General features: G+C 37.7%; 1 long non-coding RNA gene across 1 annotated transcript in view; it reads left to right on the top strand.

Annotated features, from left to right (window-relative positions):
- Positions 1–21,319, top strand: part of LOC145721898 (uncharacterized) — a 25,984-nt gene extending 4,665 nt beyond the window's left edge. Inside the window, exons 2-3 of the long non-coding RNA XR_014145905.1 lie at positions 5,143–5,190; positions 17,958–21,319. This is a non-coding gene — a long non-coding RNA (uncharacterized LOC145721898). The remainder of the gene's footprint in view (positions 1–5,142; positions 5,191–17,957) is intronic.
- Positions 21,320–22,430: the final 1,111 nt, after the last annotated feature.

Genomic DNA, 22,430 nt, shown 5'->3' on the forward strand with positions numbered 1-22,430 from the left:
GTTTTCAGGACCAATACACTACTTCCTTTGGTTACTGTTCGGTCCTAATCACCTCCACTCCAGTTATAGAATGAGCTATTAATTATGGGACATATGGATTGTTCTAATATAGGCTGTCCAGGCTCCTTCTCCTCCTCCTTCAAGGCCTGTTCTGATAACAGATTTAGTAGAGGCGTTCCTGGGTGGCTCAGTTGGTTAAGCTTCTGCCTTCAGCTCAGGTCATGATCCTAGGGTCCTGGGATCAAGCCCCACATTGGGTTCCCTATTCAGCAGGGAGCCTGCTTCTCCTTCTTCCTCTGCCCCTTCCCCTGCTTCTGCTCTCTCTCTCTCTCTCATTCACTCTCTTTCTCAAATAAATAAAGTCTTTTTTTAAAAAAAGATGGTAAACAAAACACAAAAAGAGATGTTTAAATATAAATAAACCCAACTGTGCTATTTATCACAATAAATGTAAATAGAATGTATTAGTTTTCCAGGTCTGCTATTACAAATTACCACAAACTTGGTAGCCTGAAACAACTGAAATTTACTCTTTCAGTGTTCTGGAGGCCAGAAATCCAAAATCAAGGTGTCAGCAGGGTCCTGCTCCCTCTGAAGGGTCTAGGGGAGAATCTTTCCTTTGCAGCTTCTACCTTTGGCTTGTGGCTACATAACTCTACCCCTGCCTCCTTCTCGTGGTCCTGCATTGGGCTCCTTGCTCAGTGGGGAGTCTGCTTCTCCCTCTGCCCCTTCCCTTCCCCCCACCCCCGGCCCCAGCTCATGCTCGCGCGCGCGCTCTCTCTCTCTCTCTCTGTCAAAATAAATAAATAAAATCTTAAAAAATATATATATAGTAGAGAGATTGGTTGCCATCATTATGATTATCAGAACAAACAGTGATCAAGGGCCCCGAGATGTGCAGTAGTATCTTAGCTCCTTGAATCAGACGATATTTAGACTAGAAGGAATCTCAAAGGTAATTAGATCTGTCCCCTTCAGTTAATAGGTGAAGAAACTGAGGCCTAGAGTCATCAATTATGATGATAGAGAGATGGCTTAGTGGCCATAGAGACTACCTGGGCTTATGATTACCCCATAGCAATCTCCAACAGGATTCCATTTTGGAAGTAGGGCAAATTTATGACCAAATTAAAGATAAAAGTTATCTAAGATACAGGCAAGTAGGTAGGTCTCCCAAGAGTAGTCCTCATAAGAGAGGAAAATGATACTGATCGCTGTGAGGTCTTCATTTATGTGCTAGAAGGACCTGATTGATAGGGACCTAATATTGAGACAGTTCTAGAAATACAGGCTACACATTTGAAAAGAGTATGTAAATATGCTGGACCAGGTCAGAGGACTTTTTGCTTTCCACTTGGAGGTGGAGTTCTGACTCTTTGAGCTCATTCCACAGATTTTTGCAGAGGAGCATGTTTAGTGAGCTGTTCCTTTGTTATACCTTGTTCTTGTTTCCAGACTGGATTATATAATCTCTGGCATTTAGTTCTAGGAATAATCTCTGTTCATGAAACACAGCACAACACACACACATACACACACCACCCCAGTAGGCTAATTCCCTTGTATGAGTACTGTTTGAGTGTATCTTCTAAAATGTGAAATAACTCCTAGTTCTCTAATAGGTCAGTATTTGGCTAGATGCCACATCATAGGCCATGCTATAAAAGCAGTAGTGGCCACTTACTGAACACCTGCTATGTGCAAGGTGCCATACATAAAAGATAAGGAAACTCTGACAGGTAGTAAAGTTGAATAACTTGACCAAGGTCACACTTCTAGTAAACAGCAGGACTGTACTCAAACCCAGTGCTGTCTGACTCCTGAGCCTGAGCTTTTTAGAGCCTACTCATAGGATATAAAACCTATGTGGCGGAGTCCTCTTAAGTCTGGTGTGTCACTGAGCTGTTTCTAGTTTACTTGGTCTCTAAACTGAACAATGGTTTTACTCTTTAGTTTATATTTGACTTGTTGCTCCTGTTCATCTGGAAATTAAGCATATAAAGAAGGTGAGGTGGTTGACTCTTGGCTAGCAGTGCTATAAAGGTATTTACAGCCAGAAATGCTGGCTCCCCTTCCCTTCCCTTTCAGCCTTAGAAAGGGTATAGAATAAGAGCTAGAAGTACTGAATATATTAGGTACAATCTAAGTTGTGTAAAAGAAACCAGCCTTAGAGAAGCCAACATCTTTGGATCTAAACAGTCTTAGAGGGCTGAGCTTCTGAATAGATTGGCACATTCAAAATTCAATTTGTATTGCCTCACATGCCAGTATATTTTCTAATTAAATTAAGCACTTGTGTTAGGGCTTTTGAAAGCTATTCTTTCTTTTTTAATGTTGTGGTTTTATGACCAGATCAGCCTTGCATTTAAAAGCAACAGAAAATTTAGTCCTTGGTACTACTCTAAATTATCACCTTAAAAGATAAATTCTATGTAGAAACTGTTTAAAAGATATTTTTATAACTTAATGAGGGTCTTTCCAAAAGGGGATTTCTTTCTCTGTTCCTTTACCACAAATGCCAGAAAAAGTTTAGGAGAACCATTATATTGGCAACTAGGTTCATTTATTCCAGATAATTTATGGATTTAATATTTCACATATAATGGCAACAAAATCAGCTTTCTTGGTCTCTGCAATTTATTTTCATGTGTATTGGACTTTTATTAAGCTTCAGTTTACAACCTTAGCCTGATGTCTGCTGCTTCTCTATCTAAAGTTAGTTTTTATTAAACCTCACTATGAATTCCTGCATTATAGACTTCAGATTTACAACTTGTTCTTCCTTTCTCTTTTCTTTCTTTCCTTGTTCATTAATTCATTTATCTTTTATTTTTTAAATTTCCTTTTTAATTATAAAAATAATATACCAACGATGAATTTTGTCAGACCTCACCAGAAATCCTACCACCGCTGTACAGTTGCTTTTATTTTTGCATTTTAACACTCAAGCCTTTGTTCAAATGCATCCATATACTTATGCAGGTGCTGTATAAGAGACATCTAGCGTGGTGTTTTACTATTTTTCCATCTGATGCCATTATAAGTAATTTTCCATGTTGTTACAGAGATTTTTAGCCATCATTTGGTTTAATTGCAATATAATATTTTATCAGGTGGATGCACAGCAGTTTATTTCATCCGTCTCCTGTTGTTGGATTTTCAGATCGTCTCTTTCTTTCTTCCATAATATTAGATCACACTGCAGTGAATATGCTTATGTATATAATTTTTCTCTCCTTCTGAATGATTTCATTAGGATAAATTCCTAGGAGTATAGAAGTTCTGGGTCAAAGGATGTGAATATTTTTGTTTTCTAGTACATGTTGCCGAATTACCTTCACTTTTAGAGTTTATGTCAGTTTATACTGCTGTCAGCAATATCACACCTGGATTATTGATGCCCATTTCTTAGAAGGCTTTATGTCTTCAGTCTTGCCCTCCTTTGATCTGGCCTGTAAGCAGCTGCCCAAAATATTCTTCCAGAATGCTCTACCGTTCACACCTCCCTCAGAGTCTTCCTTTAGTTGCCTGTCACCTATCTGGCAGTTCAGGTATAAATTTTTAAATTCAAGCCCTTCTTACCACCTGACATCATCCATTTTAATTGTTTTACAAGCCGTATGTGAGGCAGCCTCTCTTGAGTTTCCTCAAACAGCCCTTCTCTCTTACCTCTAAGTCTTCCCCTGACCATTTCTTAAATTAAGAACTGCTTCTCTGTCAACATTTCTCCATCTCATTTAATTTCAAAAATTGCTTCTTCTACAAAGCTGACAACACAGAACCACCTGTAATGATGATATCTTTAGTGCTTTGGCAACTCCTGATGAGTTGCCAATAAATGTCAGTGTGGCCAATGAGAAAAATACAAAAGAAGGGCAGAGATGTTCAGTGATTTTTTTAAAGGAAAACTTAGGATTCATAAGAGCACTTGGTTCTCCTGAATAAAACTTGAGAAAGAGAATGAGAAGATTTGTGCTTTGTTTTTGGGTACTATCACTGTTTCTGTGACAGTGGGCAAGGTAACTTACTCTGTCCTCTGTTTTAGCTACAGAGTGGAAAATACAGTGTTGCCAGTCATTTGGAGAGTCATGACACTCTGTTCTCCTCTAATTATTTTTTTGTCAATATCATGGCATTATCATCATTATAATCCTTATATTTACTGAGTGTTTACTTAGCGCCAGGCACTGAGATGGTAGGTTATATGCCTTAGCTATTTTAACCCTCATAGCAGCTCTGTGAACTAGGTACCACCTCTTTTCACAAGAGAAATCCAGTGATAGAGATTTTGTTACTTGCTCAACTAGTTAGTGGTGGAGCCGTAATTTAAACCTTAATTTTTAAAGAATTACTTTTCTGAAATACCAATCTATCAAATTTCTTTCCTGTCTACAATTCTGATTATTTCTAACTGCATGTGAAAAAGAAAGCAACATTGGGTCTTAGCGATACTGGAAGACCCTTCCAAATTTCTGTCCAATTTATTTTTCCATTCTCCTCTTTCTCCACTCCCTCATCCCCTCACATGTGTCCTATATTTCACTCTGACAGACCTGTTTATTTCACAATTATATCATACCATTTCACACATCTGAGCCTTTGTTTCTGTCCTTAGCTTTCCATTTGCCTCCTGGCAAACTCCTACTCATCCTCCAATATCCAGCTCAAATGCTCTATACTTTGTGCAAAGCATTCCAGATTTCCTCAGGCAGAGTTAGTGGCTTGGTACTCCGTTCTTTTGTCTGTTTTTCTGCTGTAGTCTTTCCTTTTTTTTTAAGATTTTATTTATTTATTTAACAGAGAGAGGCAGAGTGAGAGAGGGAACACAAGCAGGGGGAGTGGGAGAGGGAGAAGCAGGCTCCGCACAGAGCAGGGAGCCTGATGCGGGCCTCAATCCCAGCACCCTGGGATCATGACCTGAGCTGAAGGCAGACGCTTAATGACTGAGAGCCACCCAGGTTCCCCACTGCTTTAGTCTTTCACACTGCTATATAATTATTTACTTACATGCCTATCTTCCTTTAATATGAGTGTTGAAACAACGTAGGAAGGCAACATTTTTACAGATATATTTTTAAACATAACCAAAATTAAAAATCTGTGTATTTAAAATGACATTGTTTCCCTTTTTTTCCCCCTCAGCATAGGGCTACTTTCAAATTTGAATCAACAGATGAAGATAAAAGAAAGGTAAGCCTTGGTGTTACTCTTTGTGTGTGTATTTGTATGTTTGTGTGTGTGTGTGTGTTTCATTCATGGACTCTTTAAACAGTGAACTTGTTTTCATCTGATGATTTTTAGGTTTTGGTTTCCTTTCAGTTTGTTTTTAGGAACTCTGAGAAGAAGACAAGTACCAGGGTTAGTATGGATTACACCCAACCTTCTCCTGGTCCATTCTCACAGGACCATTATACTTGCATAAATCAGGGGAATGGGAAGGGTTCAGAGGGGACTGTCCCCATATCTTCTCAACTCCAGAGATTGACCTTATTTGGTTGCAGAACTGTAGGCTGCCCAAAATGCATTGCTAGTATTGTGAAGCTTGGCTTTGGATTAAGTTTTGGGAAAGCAGCTGTTCATGCTGCTGCCCCTCAACCACACATTGTTCCCTGTACTAGCAGTTATTTATATTGTCAGCAATTACCTTGGTCACTGACTTCAGAGGCATAGAGAAAAATGGAGTCAAGAGCCTCACCAGTAGAGGAGTTATTGTAAGAAAGGGTACATCAGAGGGGTGCCTGGGAGGCTCAGTCAGGTAAGCGTCTGACTCCTGCTTTTGGCTCAGGTCATGATCTCAGGGTCATGAGATCAAGCCCTGCATCGATGTCCGGGCTGGGCGTAGAGCCTGCTTAAGAATCTCTCTCCCCCTCTCCTTCTCTCGAAAAACAATAAAAAATAAATAAAAATAAATTAAAAAAAAAAGAAAGGGTGCATCAGAGATAAGACCATGTAATGTTATGTTTGCCTGTTGGGGTTGCCTGTGGTTGCTTTACTTAGCTGATTAGAACATGATGCTAAAGAAGGAGCTCACCAGTTCCCCCTGAGCATTTTGCTGGGCCCCATACATCTATCCCTGGCCATACAAATATCAAGACCAAGTGAGAGAATATGACTGAACCAGTGTAAACCTATCACTGCTGCTGAAAAAATAGCTTAAATCCAGTGCTTTGCTGGGAATGGTTTGATAATACGTTGAAATCATCCCTTTATTTACCTCCACCCCTATGTAATATCTACATTTTGTTCATTTTACCTCTTAAGGCTCCTTCAGTCCATTCTCTCCTTAATCCCTGTCCTAATTCAAGCCTTCCCCTGAGTTACTATACCAGTTTCCTGACTGTTCTTTCTTTTTCCAGTTATGTGCCCTTTCAGTCCATTGTCCATAATTTTAAAACAACAATATGATCATGTCACTCCCAACTTCAAAACCCATGAGTGATTTTCTTTGCCTCTAGAATAAGGTCAAGCATCTTAACATGATAAAATACATGTCCAGTGATCTGATCTCTGTCCACTTTTGCAGCCTATTGCATACTACTCCATTATATTTTATACTTTAGCAATATGAAATATTACCAGGTACATCCACATCCCTTCTGTCTCTTTCTTCCTAACTTTGCTTATGTTGTTTTCTACCTAGAATGCACTCTCCTTGTATACCACTTCCTCTTTTCACCTGGTTAATTCCTACTCAGCTCTAGGAGCACCTCCTTCAAGAAGACTCCTCTGGCATTCTGTCAGGATGAAGTACCCCTCTTCAGTATTCCCATAAAATTCTATGTAAATCTCTAACATTATGCTTGTACATTATCTCTTAGTTATATATTGATGTCTCTCGTTGATAGACCCTGCAAACTCCAGTGATAGATACTATTATTTATCTTTATATCCTCGACATCTAGAATGAACAGCACATAATAGGTATTCAAAAAATATTTATTGAATGAGTGACATGGGGTATAAACCGTGAAGGGTAAAGATTTAAGTCTGATTTTCTTTTGGATTTGAACAATGTAAACAAGACTAGAGTACTTTGTAGAATGGATTCTCAACTAGGGATATGCTGTTTGGAGAGCCTTTTCAAGATAGGCCTGCTCAGGCCTGACCCCTTATCTACTGAGTCAGAATTTGGGGGTGGAATCCAGGCATATGTGTTTTTATAAATGGTCTTCAGGAAGTAAGTACTTACACATTTGGTGGGAGTGCAAAATGGCACAACCCCGATGGAACAGAAACTGGCACTATCTACCAAAATTACAGATGCATTTTGCCCTTTGACCAAGCAAGGTCACTTTTAGAAATCTATTCTGTGGATAGGTTCAACCCAAGTAAACATAGTATTCATTGAAGATTGTACATAATAGCAAAAGATTAGAAACAAACAAATGTCCAGCAATTAGGGAGTATTTGAAGAAACTAGGGTACATCTACATAATGGAATACTATGATGTAAAGAGAGAGAGAAGGGGAGGGGGAGAAGGAGAGAGGTATGTGCTAAGGGGACAGAGAGTTAAGTGAAAAAAAGAAGGAGCAAGGTGTTAAAAAGAATTTTTGACAGACTCATGGTAGGTATTCAGGCTAGGGAGGCAGCTGCTATTTTTATTTTATTTGAGAGAATCTATACTATATCTGTTGATTCATGGTGCCTTGGGACTCTGATACTAGAATCTGATAGTGCTTTTACTGGTCAAAATAAGTACATTAAGACAGAGATTCCCCCCACTCCATGTAAGTTTCAGTTGAGGCAGAATAATTCTCCACTCAGTTGTTAATAAAGCATGTGTATTTTCTGTAGGATAGTAGCAAAACATAACATATCAAAGTATTGTTTTTTACTGCTTGCTAGATCTTTGGAGACAGTAGTTCCTGTACCAGTGTTATTTTCAGTGATAGTAGGTAGATTCCTGCTTCCTGGGAGGTCTGATATAAACATATACAATTAGGGACCTAGCTAGCTGTCTTATTAATGGAAAAACATAGGCAAACAAAATCATTTTAGTCTCCAGGGGTTAAAATCATTAGTGACTCTTTCCCACCTAAAGCCCTAAAACTATTGGAATACTCTGAAGGATCTACATCCTATCAGCTTTTTAGGTTCTCTGTGTAGAGACATAGAATAGTAGGCATGTCTCCACATTAAACCCAGTCTGAAAATAAGAGGAACTCAAGTTACTGTCCAATTTGTTTTGCTGCCCTAGTTCTGTTTTTCTCTTTCCTAAACATGTCTCTGGAGCCTTCTTCCCACAGCTCCTTGGTAACAGCACCACCCCTTTCAACAAACTACAGGTGCTATCTTTCTGAAAAACACAATACCTTTCTTCTAAAAACTTTTATGACAACGTATAAGTAAATGTAAGGGAACAGACAGAGCCTTTCAAAAAATAAAACTTGATTATACTGAGCTTTTTAGGAATTGGTTATAAATTAATGATCTTTAGACTTAATTCCCAACACTTAGGTAGTGTTTTATATTTTTACAAAGATTTGCGTTGCAACAGTAATGCAGTAATGCTCTAAGTATGGTGAGAGTGTTGCCAGCCCTATTTTATGGATAAGAAAACTGAGGCTCACGTTAATGACAACTTGCTAACACTCACATGACTAGTAAGTGGCGGATCCTCAAATAGAGGATGGATTTTCTGACTGTTAAGTGCAGCTGCCACTCATTACCACTTGAGGTGTATTTCAGAGGTTTTGAAATTATGACTCACTAGCTTGTTTTATTTCTTATTTCATTCCTTGAGACACCATTTAGGCAACTAGACTGAACTGGAAAATAGCAAAGGAAATTACCAACAAGGAGGGCTTAAGTTTTTCTAGAGGAGTAAAGTCAGATACAACTGTTATATTTTGCATATAGTGCAAATAGTTCCAGGTGCATGTGGATCATTCCAGTTGCCTTACATCCTCTACCTCTAGGCTGTGATTGTTTACCTGCACATAAACAAATACATCATGCAAATAGGTAGGATGGGGGGGAAGTATGATGAATAATCTGAAAATTTACATCTTGAGGAAATGAAATCTCTTATATTGGCTTCTAAAACACAAATGATCTCAAGACCAATAAAGAGTACTAATTGCAATAAATGTTGAAAATACATGTCATAAAATGAGTAAAAGAATTGCAGCTCTTTCACCTGTAAGATAAGAATACAGCCATATCAAATGTGGAAAACCTCAGTTGTTGTCTGAGATAAATCTTTGTGTACATAGCAATTTTCCTCAAAAGAGTGAAGTTAAAAATAGCCAAATTTTGAGTATTTATCTCATTACCTTTAAACTCACATAGATAAGCCCATTTTTTATAAAGGCAGAAGGTAATTGCTGAGTTGAGAACTCTTGAAGAACAAGAACTCTGGCTTAGTTTTCTTTATATATTTCAGCCCCCCATGTGGCAGAAAATCGGCATCTGTAGTAAACACCTATTAAATAAATGGAGGGAACTTGGAGATTGAGTGAAGGCCAGAATTCCTATGACTTGTACATATTGTTTGACTTTGAATTTGATATGCTTTTAATTATATAGCAGAATCTCAATGTAATATTTATTGGAAAAAATGGATACAAAAGTATTCATACAGTATGATCACAATCATGTAAAAGTAATAACTATACAAAGAAAAATGACTGTAAAGAAATTTACTAAGTGGTGGCTGTCTGAATATTATTACTGTAGATGATATTTTTCTTTCCCTTTTCTATATTTAAATAGAAAATTACAGTAGATTATGATTTAAGAATATGGTAATTATATAACATTATATATCTATTCTTCTATAGTAGTATGATTAGAGGCATAAGCAAAGACCAATACTTTTTTAAAATCATTTATTTTCCCTAAAATTGAGCCTTCTTGATTATCTTATATATGCCTTTGGAGGGGAACATAAAGAAATGTTACTGGTTTGGAAATAATATTACTTGTGGAGCCAGTTTATGGTGTGAAATAAATTTATATGAGCATGAAAGTTCATTCTACCATTTGAAAGTTTCTTCTTTTTACTTTTTCTCCTCAGACTTGAATGTACTTGGCATATTAGTAGAGATCTCTGTAGTCCAAAAATATTTTTTCAGTAATTCCTGTGTGCCAAGTCCTGTGTTAGACCTTGGTTGCTAAGTTGGCTATTTGCCTGTGGTGTGTGGTTTGGCACTTTCTTAGCTACAGATGCATACTAAAGATTGCCATTGTAGACTCTAGAAAATGAATGGGTAAATTTCCATATTAGATTCCTCTAAGGAAAATGTGCCAAGACCGAACCATTGATTCTATACTGTGAATCCATGCTTAGGAATAACTCAAGTCATGATGCTTGCTTTGAAAGCCCTTTACAGTTATTTTAGTTATTTGAAATTGTTAAACTCCAGTTTTTGCTGAAACAGAATGAGCTTTATATGTCTTGTAAATTTGACTCAAATTTTATTTGATGTCTCACCTTAGAGAATACTTTGACACATGATGCAAGTACAGCTCTTATTTAGAAGACAATAACTTTAAAGATAATCATTTTCAACACCTTGATTTCTTTAAAACACACACACACACACACACACACAAGCATCCTAAACCTTTCTACTTTTTAAAGTTCCTGTCCAGCTGGGATCTGGCATAAAACTTGACTTAGAAGGGCTGAATTGTATCATAGGCCAAGGTGAATGCCTCATAGTAGTTCAAAATAATTTAAATTTCATTTCAGGCTCCGTTTTTTATTTTGGATGTTTGCAAAGGCAATGAAAGACTAAGTGTAGGGAGAAAGAATAAAACAGCTGTTTTGACTTAGCAGGCCATAGGTGTGGTCTTTGGATTACTTTTTAGGATTTCTTTCTCAGAATAATAAGAATAGTATCTCTAATTTGTACTTTAGAGTTTCAGATTCATTTTCTCATACAAAACAAAACAAAAAAACAATTCATCAAGAAGTTCCACTTCCAGTCATTACAGTATGAGGAATTCTATAGACCTGTTCCCCACTGAAACTGGTGAAAATTATTTTTAAAAAAACAATCATTTAAAGTCTCTGGAAATAGTCCTAAGAGCATAGTCAATGAAGAAATACTTGTTCAAGAAAATCTACTAAAACTCAGTAAGAAAAGTGAAAGTCTATGGTATTTGAACTGAGACCTGCTCCCTCCCCCCTATTAGCTGAGTGAGATGGAAACTGTTCTCCAAACTGATGCATTCAAGAACATAGAGCTCTCTCTTTCCTCAGTTCTCAGGTGGAAGGCTATCTTCCCAGTAGGGATGTAAGATCAGCATTTCTCATCCTGCCCCAGCTACCTGTTGCTGAGACTAAATTCTAGGTGAGTGCAGTTGAGAGGTGGGGTCCCGCTCCTTGCACCCAACCCCCCCCCATGGGACAGAGGCTCTACTGTGAATATGGCACCACGGAAAATAGAGGCGCCCCAATTGCCCTTGCCCTGACCTGTGGGATGCAGATTCTACGCTGGGAGAGGCAAGCTGAGGACAGCTGGGGCTGCTATTCCTCTGTCCCCTCATCAAGCTCTCAAGAGGTATCACCCAGAGAGAAGCATGACATTGTCTTTGCCCCCAGCATCAGAACCAGAGCTCAGAAACTGTGCCCAGAGGAATAAGCAGACATTATAAAAGAGATCTCTGAATCTCTCTCAGAAGGAACCAACATCATTTGCAACAGAGTGTGAAGTGCATGCCTGAGGGTACAGGTTGTGGTGAAAGGAACTGGAGGGAGATTGATAGTCATTGGAGATGCAGGCTAACCAGAAGACTGGCTAGTTTGCTAGAGAGAAAAGGGGAAAGAGGCAGCTGGGAGGAATCCTCCTGTGGTTCGAACAAATCCTAAATACTGACCTCAGGGACTATCCCTTCAAAGGAGCCCTAATAGATTGGTTCAGTTTGTGGAGCAATTTATGTCCAGGACATTGTTGAAGACAATAAATCAATCAGCTGGTAGTTAGTGGAACTTAACAGCTGGGTGTGGTCAGGGAAAGAGAGGGTCAAAGAGGAGCCAGCCAAAGCCACTGTCATTTTAGGATGACTGGCATAACTGAGGGTGAGCCCCCTGAGGAGCAACATCTGTAGAGAGGGAGAGGGAGAATATACTTAACTAAAATAACTCATCCAGTCACTGAGTAAATAACAATAGCAAGTCTTGGAGGGTAGATGCAGTATCTAGTGTTACTACTATATATTATATAAAATGTCCAGTTTCTAAAAAAAATATGAGACATGTGAAGAAACCAGAAAGATGGCCTATACACTAGGGGAAAAGCAGGTGACAGAAACTGTGAGAATGACCAGATGTTGGGTTTAACAGACAAAGACTTCAAGGTAGCCATTATACTTATATTCAGAGAACTAAAGGAAGCCATGATTTAAAAAGTAATGCAAGAGTTGATGACAATGTCACATCAAATGAAGAATATCAGTACAAAGAGAGAAATTGTTAGAAGGAAAAAGAATCAAATGGAAATTTTGGAGTTGAAAGATATAATAAAGTACAGTAACTGAAATAAAAATTCACTAAAGGGGCTCAACATTAGGTTGAAACTGGCAGAAGAAGGAATAAACAAACTTGACGATAGATCAGTAGAGAGTATACAAGGTAAATAACAGAGAAAAAAGAATAAAGAAAAGTAAAGAAAGACTCAGAAATATGGGACAACATTCATACCAACAGATATAGATAATGGGAGTACCAGAAGGAGAGGAGAGAGAGAATGAAGGAAAAATATTGAAAGAAGTGATGGCTAAAAATTTCCCAAATTTATTGGAAAACCATCTACACATCCAGGAAGCTTAATAATTCTGAGTAGGATAAAGTCAGAGACCCACAAACAAATTCATCATTAGTAAAAATGCTAAAAGCCAAAGACAAGGAGAAACTCTTGAAAGCAGCAAGAGAAAAATGATTCATCATTTACAAGGGAAGCTCTACAAAACATACAGCTGACTTCTCAAAAATGTAGGCCAGTGGCAGTGGGATAACATTCATTTAGCTCAGAAAAAACCTCAACCAAAATTCTATTACCAGCAGAGCTATCTTTTAACAGTGCAAGGAAGATAAAGACATTTCCAGGTAAATAAAAAACTGAAAGAATTTGTTCCAGACCCACCTTACAAGAATACTAAAAGTTCTTTAGACTGAAAACAAGTGACACCAAACTGCAGTTTGAATTTACATGAAGAAAGAAAAAGCACTGGTAAAGGTAATTATGTAATTGTAAAAGACAATATAAATGCATACATTTCTCCTTTCTTAACTGATTTTAAAAGCATTTATATAAAACAGTATGTATATAATGTATTGTTGAGCCAGTAACATATAGAAATGTAATATATTTGCCAAATAGCACAAAGGTGGATAAGAGCAAAGCTGTATTAGACTAAGGAAGTGACTCCAGATAGTAATTCAGATCGTCAAGAACAAATCAAGAGAATCCAAAAAGATAAATAAGAAGGCTAATATAACAAAATGTGTAAGTATATGCTTGTTTTCCTTTCTCCTCAGTGTCTTTAAAAGACAAAATTTATATATAAAGTAATAGTTATCATGATATATTGTTGGGTTTGTAACATTCATAGATATGTATAACAATAATGCCACAAAAAGAGGGGAAGGGAATAGCACATAGAAATAATGTTTCTATATCTTACTGGAATTAATATAAATCTGGAGCAGATTTTGAAAAGATACATATGCTAAGTAAGCCCTTGAGCAAGAACCAAGAAAACTTAGACTCTGGAAACAACTCAATTTTTAGGAAAACCACAAAATGTTGCTGAAAGAAATTAAATAAAATCTAATAAATGAGAAGACATTTCATGGAAGACTGACTTTTGTTAAAATGGCAGTACTTCCCATATTGATCTACAGATTTAATGAATTACCTTTTAGAATTCCAAGTTGCTTCTTTGTAGAAATTGACAAGACAGTTCTAAAAGTCATATGGAATTGAAAGGGATTCAGAATAGCCAGAACAATCTTGAACAGACTTGGCTCACAATTCCTGATTTCAAAATGTACTACCAAGCAACAGTATGCAAGAGAGTGTGGTACTGGCATGAGGATAGATTAAATATAAATATATGTATATACATATAGATCAATGAAAGACTATCAAGAGTCCAGAAATAAACCCATGTGTCTCTGGTCAACTAATTTTTGACAAGGATACCAAGACCATTCAATTGGGGAAAGAACAGTCATTTAACAAATGGTGCTGTGACAGCTAGATAGTCCCATTTAAAGAATGAAGCTAAACCTTTACCTCATACCATTTACAAAAGTTAACTCAATGGATTAGACCCAAATGTAAGAACTAAAACCATAAAACTCTTAGAAGAAAACAGAGATAAATCTTCATGACCCAGAATTTGGCAGTGGATTCTTAGATATGACCCCAAAAGCACAAGCAACAAAAGCAAAAAATAGATAAATTGGACTTCATCAAAGTTAATTTGTGCCTCTAGGGACACTGTTAGGAAAATGAAAAGACAACCTACAGGATGGGAGACAGTATTTTCAAATCATACATCTGGTAAGAGACTTGTATCTAGACTACATAAAGAACTCAATAAAAAGACAACCCAATTAGAAAATGGGCAAAGGATCCAAATAGACATTTTCCCAAAGATATACAATTGGCCAGTAAACACATGATCAAAATGATAACTTGACGTCATTAATCACCAGGGAAATGCAAATCAAAGCCACAGTGAGATTCCAGTTCACATTTGCTGGTATGGCTAGAATAAAAAAATCAGATAATAACAAGTGTTGTAAAGGACGTGGAGAAATAAAAAACCTCATACCTTACTGGTGAGAATATAAAATTGTGCAGCCATTTTAGAAAACAGTCTGGCAGTTTCTCAAAAGGTTAAACTCAGCAATTGTACTCATAGGTATCTACACAAAAGAAACGAAGAGATATGTCCACACAAAAACTTGTATGTGAATGTTTACAGCAACATTATTCATAATAGCCAAAAGGTAGAAACAACCCAAATGTCTATCAGTTTGTGAATGGATAAACAAAACATGTTAACCATGCAATGAAGCATTATTCAGCCAAAAATAATAAAGTAATTGATAAGTGCTACAACATGGATAAACTTTGAAAACATTATGCTAAGTGAAAGAAGCCAGACAGAGGTTACATAACGCATGATTCCTTTTATATGAAATGTCTAAAGATCTGTAGACAGATCTGTAGTAACAAAGTTGATTAGTTGTTGCATAGGGGCTAGAGAGAGAGGGGAATGGGGAGTTAACTTCTGACTATTGGATTTCTTTTTTGGTAAGGAAAATGTTCTAAAATGAGACAGTGATGATGGTTGTACATGCATGAGTATACTGAAAACCAGTGCGTTGTACACTTTTTTTTTTTTTTAAAGATTTTATTTATTTATTTATTTGAGAGAGAGAGAAACAGCATGAGAGGGGAGAGGGTCAGAGGGAGAAGCAGGCTCCTCGATGAGCCGGGAGCCCGATGTGGGACTCGATCCCAGGACTCGGGGACCATGACCTGAGCCAAAGGCAGTTGCTTAACCAACTGAGCCACCCAGGTGCCCCAGTGAATTGTACACTTTTAACAGGGTGAACTTTAGGGGCGCCTGGGTGGCTCAGTCGTTAAGCGTCTGCCTTCGGCTCAGGTCATGATCCCATGGTCCTGGGATCGAGTCCCACATCGGGCTCCCTGCTCGGCGGGAAGCCTGCTTCTCCCTCTCCCACTCCCCCTGCTTGTGTTCCTGCTCTCGCTATCTCTCTGTCAAATAAATAAATAAAATCTTAAAAAAAAAAAAAAAAAAAAACAGGGTGAACTTTATGATATGTGGATTATATCTCGATAAAGCTTGTTATTAAATACTAGTAGGTAACATACACTACCTGTCCATCATCATTCTAAGCAGTGTATGAATATTAACATGTTTAATCCTCACCACCAGGCTATAAAGTAGGTACTGTTATTTTGCTTTGCAGACGAGGAAACTAAGGCACACAGGAAGTTACCTGCCTAAACTAGTGATGTGCGAGGCCATGATCCTAGCCCAGGCAGTCTGTCTCCACAGCCCATGTGCTACACCATACTGCCACTCATTAATAATTGAATTGACCTGTTGTATAGCTTAGGAATTGATTCTATTCATTTTCTGATTTTAGGCTTCTAAAATTTGAAACTTGATGCAGCGCATAAACAAAGCTTTGACACTGAGCTAATTATCAGCATTGACAGGAAACAGAAGATCATGCTTTGCAGCATGACTGGATAGGATAGTACGTAGTGTCAGCTCTCCCCTTAAGCCGTGCGGTACTTGATCATAAGGAATTAGGCGTACTGCAGATTTTTTTTTTTTTGCCAAAAGTGTACAGTTCTTTTTCTTAGCAGTTAGCTCTTTTCTCCCTTACAAAGTTTGATTGTGTACTAAGGAAAGGGGAGAACATGTATGTCTATCTTTGACTAATTAAAAATCCCTAGGGACCTGAAAGAGTTACTGACTGAACAGACATCTCCAGTGTTCTCAACTTCCCCATTTATAGATGGAAAATTGAGAAGTTGATTTGCCCAAGGTCACAATTAATGAATGGAAGAGCTAAGACTCAACCCAGGTCCTCTGTCTCCTTTTCTGCCTTCAGTGCTCCTCCTCAGGGAACTCACAGTGTCATAAGGGACCCAGAATATCTTCCAGTACTGTGATTCCTTCTAAGGTATCTTGCACCAAGGGTCATCACACTCTGAATACTTTCAGTAACAAGAAGCTCACAGCAGCCCCTCTGCTGTCAGATAGCTTTGTTAGCTTTTACTTAATATGAACTTTAAATCTGCTTTGGTTGATCCCCCTACTTTACCCATATTCCTCTCTGCCTCTACCTTTGTCCACTGTTCGGTTTGTCTCCCCAGCTCCTTTCTGCCACAGCATCTCTATCATTTTTTCCCCACTTATTGCCTAACACTCATATTTATCAAGAAGCTTTCTCTGGCTGAATTCTGTATAGTTTATTCCTTCAGTCTTTTAATACACAGCTTAAATTGCTATATATTGAAATACGTTTATATTCCTTATTCATTCATTTTACACATGTTCAATCTTCCTAATATATAAACAACTTGAGTCATGCACTTTTTAGCTCCCCAACCCAAAATAGACTTCTTGTCACTTAGAATTTATTTCTCTTGAATAATTTGCATGTACTTGAATTTTAAGTTGGGAACATTTTGAGTTGTGTGCCTATATGGGGGCTGAGTACACAAGTGCTCAGTAATGGCCACTATAGCTTCCAAGTGAACACCATAGAATCTATAAAATTAATACATAATTGCAATGTTATGTTTATAACATCAGCATTTTCCTTTTTCAAGTGGCTTTGCCATTAAAAGACAAATACAGATAAAAATTTCCTAGCCATATTGTGCCTGTGTGGAGTATGCCTGTTAATGTTTGTCCATCTGGCCGTCTTTATAATGTGAGGTGCATTAGCCTCTACTCTACCTCAAGCTGAAGATTTTTAAATATATAGCCTCATCTAATATTTATAAGCCCTAGATGTTATTCCTGTTTTTAGAGATGAAGAAATGAGGCACAAGTGATTTTAAGAAATTTGCCCAAGATCACATAGCCACAAGGGCAAAGCTAGTGCTTGAAGCCAGGTGCTTTCTTCACTTCAATTGTACTGTTTCCCAAGAAGAATCATATAAGGTGAATAACATCGTAGAGAATGTTCTCTTAGATGCTATCTATATTAACTAATGACAGTAACTCTGTGATACAGATACATTTCTTACGCATGAGGATATTTAGCTTTAGATAAAATTGCTCCAGATCCAGGTTCAGAAGATAGTAGTACTAGGGACTAGAGAGAAAGTAAATACTCTGTTCTTTGCTTTTTCTGCTACATCACTAGTGTCTTCGTGTGCGTTTTTTTTTTTTTTCAAGATTTTATTTATTTATTTATTTATTTATTTATTTATTTATTTGTCAGAGAGAGCAAATACAGGCAGCGGGAGAGGAAGAGGGAGAAGCAGGCTCCCCACCGAGCAGAGAGCCCGATGTGGGACTCAGTCCCCGGACCCTGGGATCATGACCTGAGCCGAAGGCAGACACTTAACGACTGAGCCACCCAGGCATCCCTTCATGTGTCTCTAAGGATCTCTAAATCTCACAACTGTCTCATTGGGACATCTTAACTTCCCTCTTGTCCCTCTTCTCAGCTATCTTAGTCTGCTCTGGCTGCCATTAACACAATGCCATAGACTGGATGGCTTGCTTAAACAACAGAAATTTATTTCTCACAGTTTTGGAAGCTATGGGAAGTCCATGATCAGGGTGCCAGCAATAGGTTTCACCCTGAGGCCTTTTCTCTTCCCTTGTAGGTGGCTGCCATCTCACTGTGTGCTCACGTGACCTCTTTGTGCAGAGAGGGGTGGGGGGAGACTGTGAGTGAGCTAGCTCTCTAGTGTTTCTTCTTATAAAGACACTAATTTCATTGGACCAGGGCCCCTCCCTAATGACCTCACCTCACCCTAATTAGCTCCCCAAAGCCCCATCTCTAAATACCAACATATTGGGGGTTAGGGCTTCAACATAGAATTTAATGGGGACACAAACATTCAGTCCATAACATCAGCTTACCACCAGAGTGCCCCCTGACCATCTTCTGTACATACCTGGGCCATTACAGCTGAGAACCAGGGATTCAGAGATAGAGTAATTAGTACGAAGTGAATAGTTCAGTGTTGTGGGGTAGATGGCATTGGACACAAAGCAAAGAAATCCTAAAGAGACTATATAGGAAAAGACTTTGATAAACTGAAAAAGGCAAAAAGGCAAAGGAGCTATAGAGATCCATGGGACCATGATGTCTATTAGCCACTAAGCTATGAGATATATGTTGTGACAGTGTCCATCTTCCAGCCCTGTTAATACACTGCATAATCAGACTACAGCTTATGCTAGGAATTTGCTGAAGATTAAATGAGATAACGACCCTTATTTGGTAAATTATAATAAGCAACAAATGATGATACTTTTGTATTTGCCAGTATATTAAAATACTAAAATATGTTTTACATAGGTAGTGAAGAAAAGGGCTTTCTGAAAAATAAAAAGACTCTTAAGTAGTAAGTGAAGCAGAGTTGGCTGGTACTGTATTTGAAGAGAAATAAAAAGTTTGACATGCCCATTTCTGTCCTCAGTCAAGAAAGGATGCGCAGCTGATTGATTTTGTGTTTCCATTTACACCTAAGTGGTGTTTCCTATCCCTTAATGAACTCTTGATGATGCAACATGTCTTTCTCAGGATTGCTAATTAGCAAAAAAAACTTGAGCCAAACTTATGTAATTGTTGTTCCTCTGTGCTCTTTTCAGTCTTTTTGGCAGGATTAACATGGTATAGAACATAGCCAGAAGCATTGTCTCACTGAAAAGTGTACATGTGCAGTAAGGGAACTAGAGGTGAAATTTAGGAAGTGAGATAAAACCTTACTCACAAGGACAGTATCCATTACATAAAAAGTGAGAATTACCATCACCTCCCATACTACAAGCAGGAAAAGAAGCATGCAAGAGTGCACAGATAAAATATTAAGCTAAATATCAAATGGACCCAGCTGCATGAGTATTCATTTAGAAAATTTCGTCTTTAGCTTTTTATAAAGAAATTCCAAATTTGACCTTCAGAATCCTTTCTCCCACTTTTATTAAGAGCACAGTTTAGAATTCTGGCAGTGAGTCAGTGATTGTTTAATATTTTTATAAAATACAAATTTTTAATAGGTCTGTCTTGTAGAACTGACAACACTGTTGCAACTGTTAATTATAGTAAGCTTATTTTAGAATTTAATACCTCTCTCTCTCTCTCTTTTTCTGTCTTGTGTGCACACACATACACTCACACACTCACGTGTGCTGTACACAGAGGGCAAAAGTTTAGAACTATCAGATTTAGGTGGCTGACCTTCAACTCCAGTTACGAACTAAAATTAGATCGCTGTGGAATATATATCCAGTGACATCTATCAGATGAGACAGTAGGCACAACCTTGAGAGGCCAGGAAGGTATCATCCAATGGATCCTGCGTTAGCTACAATATTCCTTTCATATCTTATTTTTTAATCTTAAAAATTCATGTGACTTTTTGTATTGTGAGTTTTAATGTATTTGTTTATTTTCATGTAGAAATTCTTCCCCACCCTGCCCCCACTAAATCTTTTAGTAAACCAGTGGTTAAAGAGGATGTACTAGGATTGTCCTGTGACTTTAAGTATCCTTGGCACTGTGCCACATCTCCCAGATGAATGTGCATAGTCTATTTTAAGAGTGGGGTCCTATCCCATCACTACAGGAGCACTGGTTGGAGCGAGAGCATAAATCAAGCATGTGGTTAATGTTGTGGACATAATGGACAAAAAGTGGGTGGGCGGGAGTCCATTCTTACTAAAGAGAAAGTAGTAGACTCTAAGAATAGGTATTCACTACCATGAAAATAGATGAACAGAAACATTAATAATAAAAAAGTGATAATAAATAGAACAATGTTTAAGGACTTAATTTGTTTATTGAAGGAGGAAAAAATCAGTCCTCAATAATTCCTTTCATAGGCCTAGTTTAACCCAGAATTGCTTTGAATGTTGGAACACCCACTTTTGCTTTATTTTCTTATACCAGTAGAATGAGTAGAGAGTAGGACTGAGAGGTAAGAATCTGAGTCCCATTTCCCATTGTAGCTTTCTGTGCTACATTAAGCAAACAATGTAGCCTCCCTCAGAGTTTTCATATCTGTAAAATAAAAGAAATATTCCCTAGTCCTGAGTATATTATGAGGTATTATTTTTTAAAAGGATTCTGTGGTCAAACGAATAAAGGAAGTATCAGTTTTTTAAAAATTAAACAGGTTTCTTTTCCATAGTACACCTGAGAATCTTTAATACTTTCGTGAGCTTTATAAGTTTCTCAGACTTATTCTCCCTGATATCCACTTTTTTATAGAACGTTTTGCACTGCTTATGTTTGCTAATATTAAATAGTCACTGTAGCCCCTTCTAACTCTTAATATTCTGATTCTCTCAATTACACTCATTTTGTTTGGCTCTTCGACTCTTTTCTGGCCTGTAGTTGTTGTAGGGTTACTGCCAAGTTGAACTCAGTGCCTGTGCTGTGTGTGTCCCCTGCCCCTCTTTCCAGCTTGAACTGGAAAGTTACTACATTTTCCTGTTTCTTATAAATAAAACAGACATTAGTCCATGTCTTTAGCAATGTTCACTTTCTCTGTTCACTGTTGTTTCATTTTGATTTAGTTATTCAACCATTGGCCCATTTTTATTCTAAATTCATCTATAAATCTTTACCTATATTTCCCAACTAATAGTAAAGATTCTTTTAAATCCTTTTGGTAAGTACCGATGTTAGAGAGAAAATTACATGTCAAATCTACATATAGGCTTATTATTTCAATCAGAAAAACAACCCTTCTTCAAGATACTGCTGTTGGCTGAGATCTTTAATTATAGGTCTTGGTCTTGGAAGTGTACAATTTTAGCTCTTACTGTGTACCATTATCTCATTTACTAAAACAACACTGTAGTGTATATTATCCCCATTTTACACAAATGAAAATGAAGCTCAGAAAAACCAAGTAACTTGCCCAGATCTCACAGGTAAAAACAATGACAAAGTGAAGACTGACTCTGGAAGTCATAAGTCATACTTTTTTTTTTTTAAGAGAGAGAGTGCTCCCATGAGCCGCCGCCGGGATGGGAGGGGTGTGGTGCAGAGGGAGAGAGAGAGAATCTTAAGCAGGCTCCACACCCAGGATGGAGCCCAGCGTTGGGCTGGATCTCACGACCCTGAGGTCTTGACCTCACGACCCTGAGGTCTTGACCTGAGCCGAAATCAAGAGTCAGACACTTAACCGACTGAGCCACCCAGGTGCCCCTAGAAGTCATATTCTTTATTACAGCTTGTAGCCTCTTAATAAATTATAGTAATACTATATATGGCGTATGCATTATAGTTATAATGTTAAATAACGTTTATTGAGTATTTATTTTATTCTAGGGCAGCACATGCACACCTGTCTCATTTAATTCCCCCAACAACCCTATGAAGTAGGTACTGTCATACCTGTTTTACAGATAAGGAAATTTAAAAAGTTGACTGATTTATTCTAAATCATACACATAAATAAGTGGTACCTAGGAATTAAGGCCAGAGCTTTAATGACCTATCTGGACATAATACTCTATATTTAACACAGAGTGCTTTGAAGATGTAGCACTTAGTATATATGCGTGTGTATATATTCAGCATATTTGACAGCATCTTTGTACCTGTGGAACAAAAGAAATAATATCAGACAAATCCTGCCCCTCCAAAGCTGATGAAAGAGGTAAGAAATTTCCAGAAATACAATTTAGGGTCAGGTGTGTGTTAAGTGCTATAAAACTGGTAGAGGTA

This window comes from Leptonychotes weddellii, chromosome 5, assembly GCF_054177405.1.
Source record: "Leptonychotes weddellii isolate Sample4059 chromosome 5, ASM5417740v2, whole genome shotgun sequence".
In the NCBI taxonomy this organism is placed as follows: Eukaryota; Metazoa; Chordata; class Mammalia; order Carnivora; family Phocidae; genus Leptonychotes; species Leptonychotes weddellii.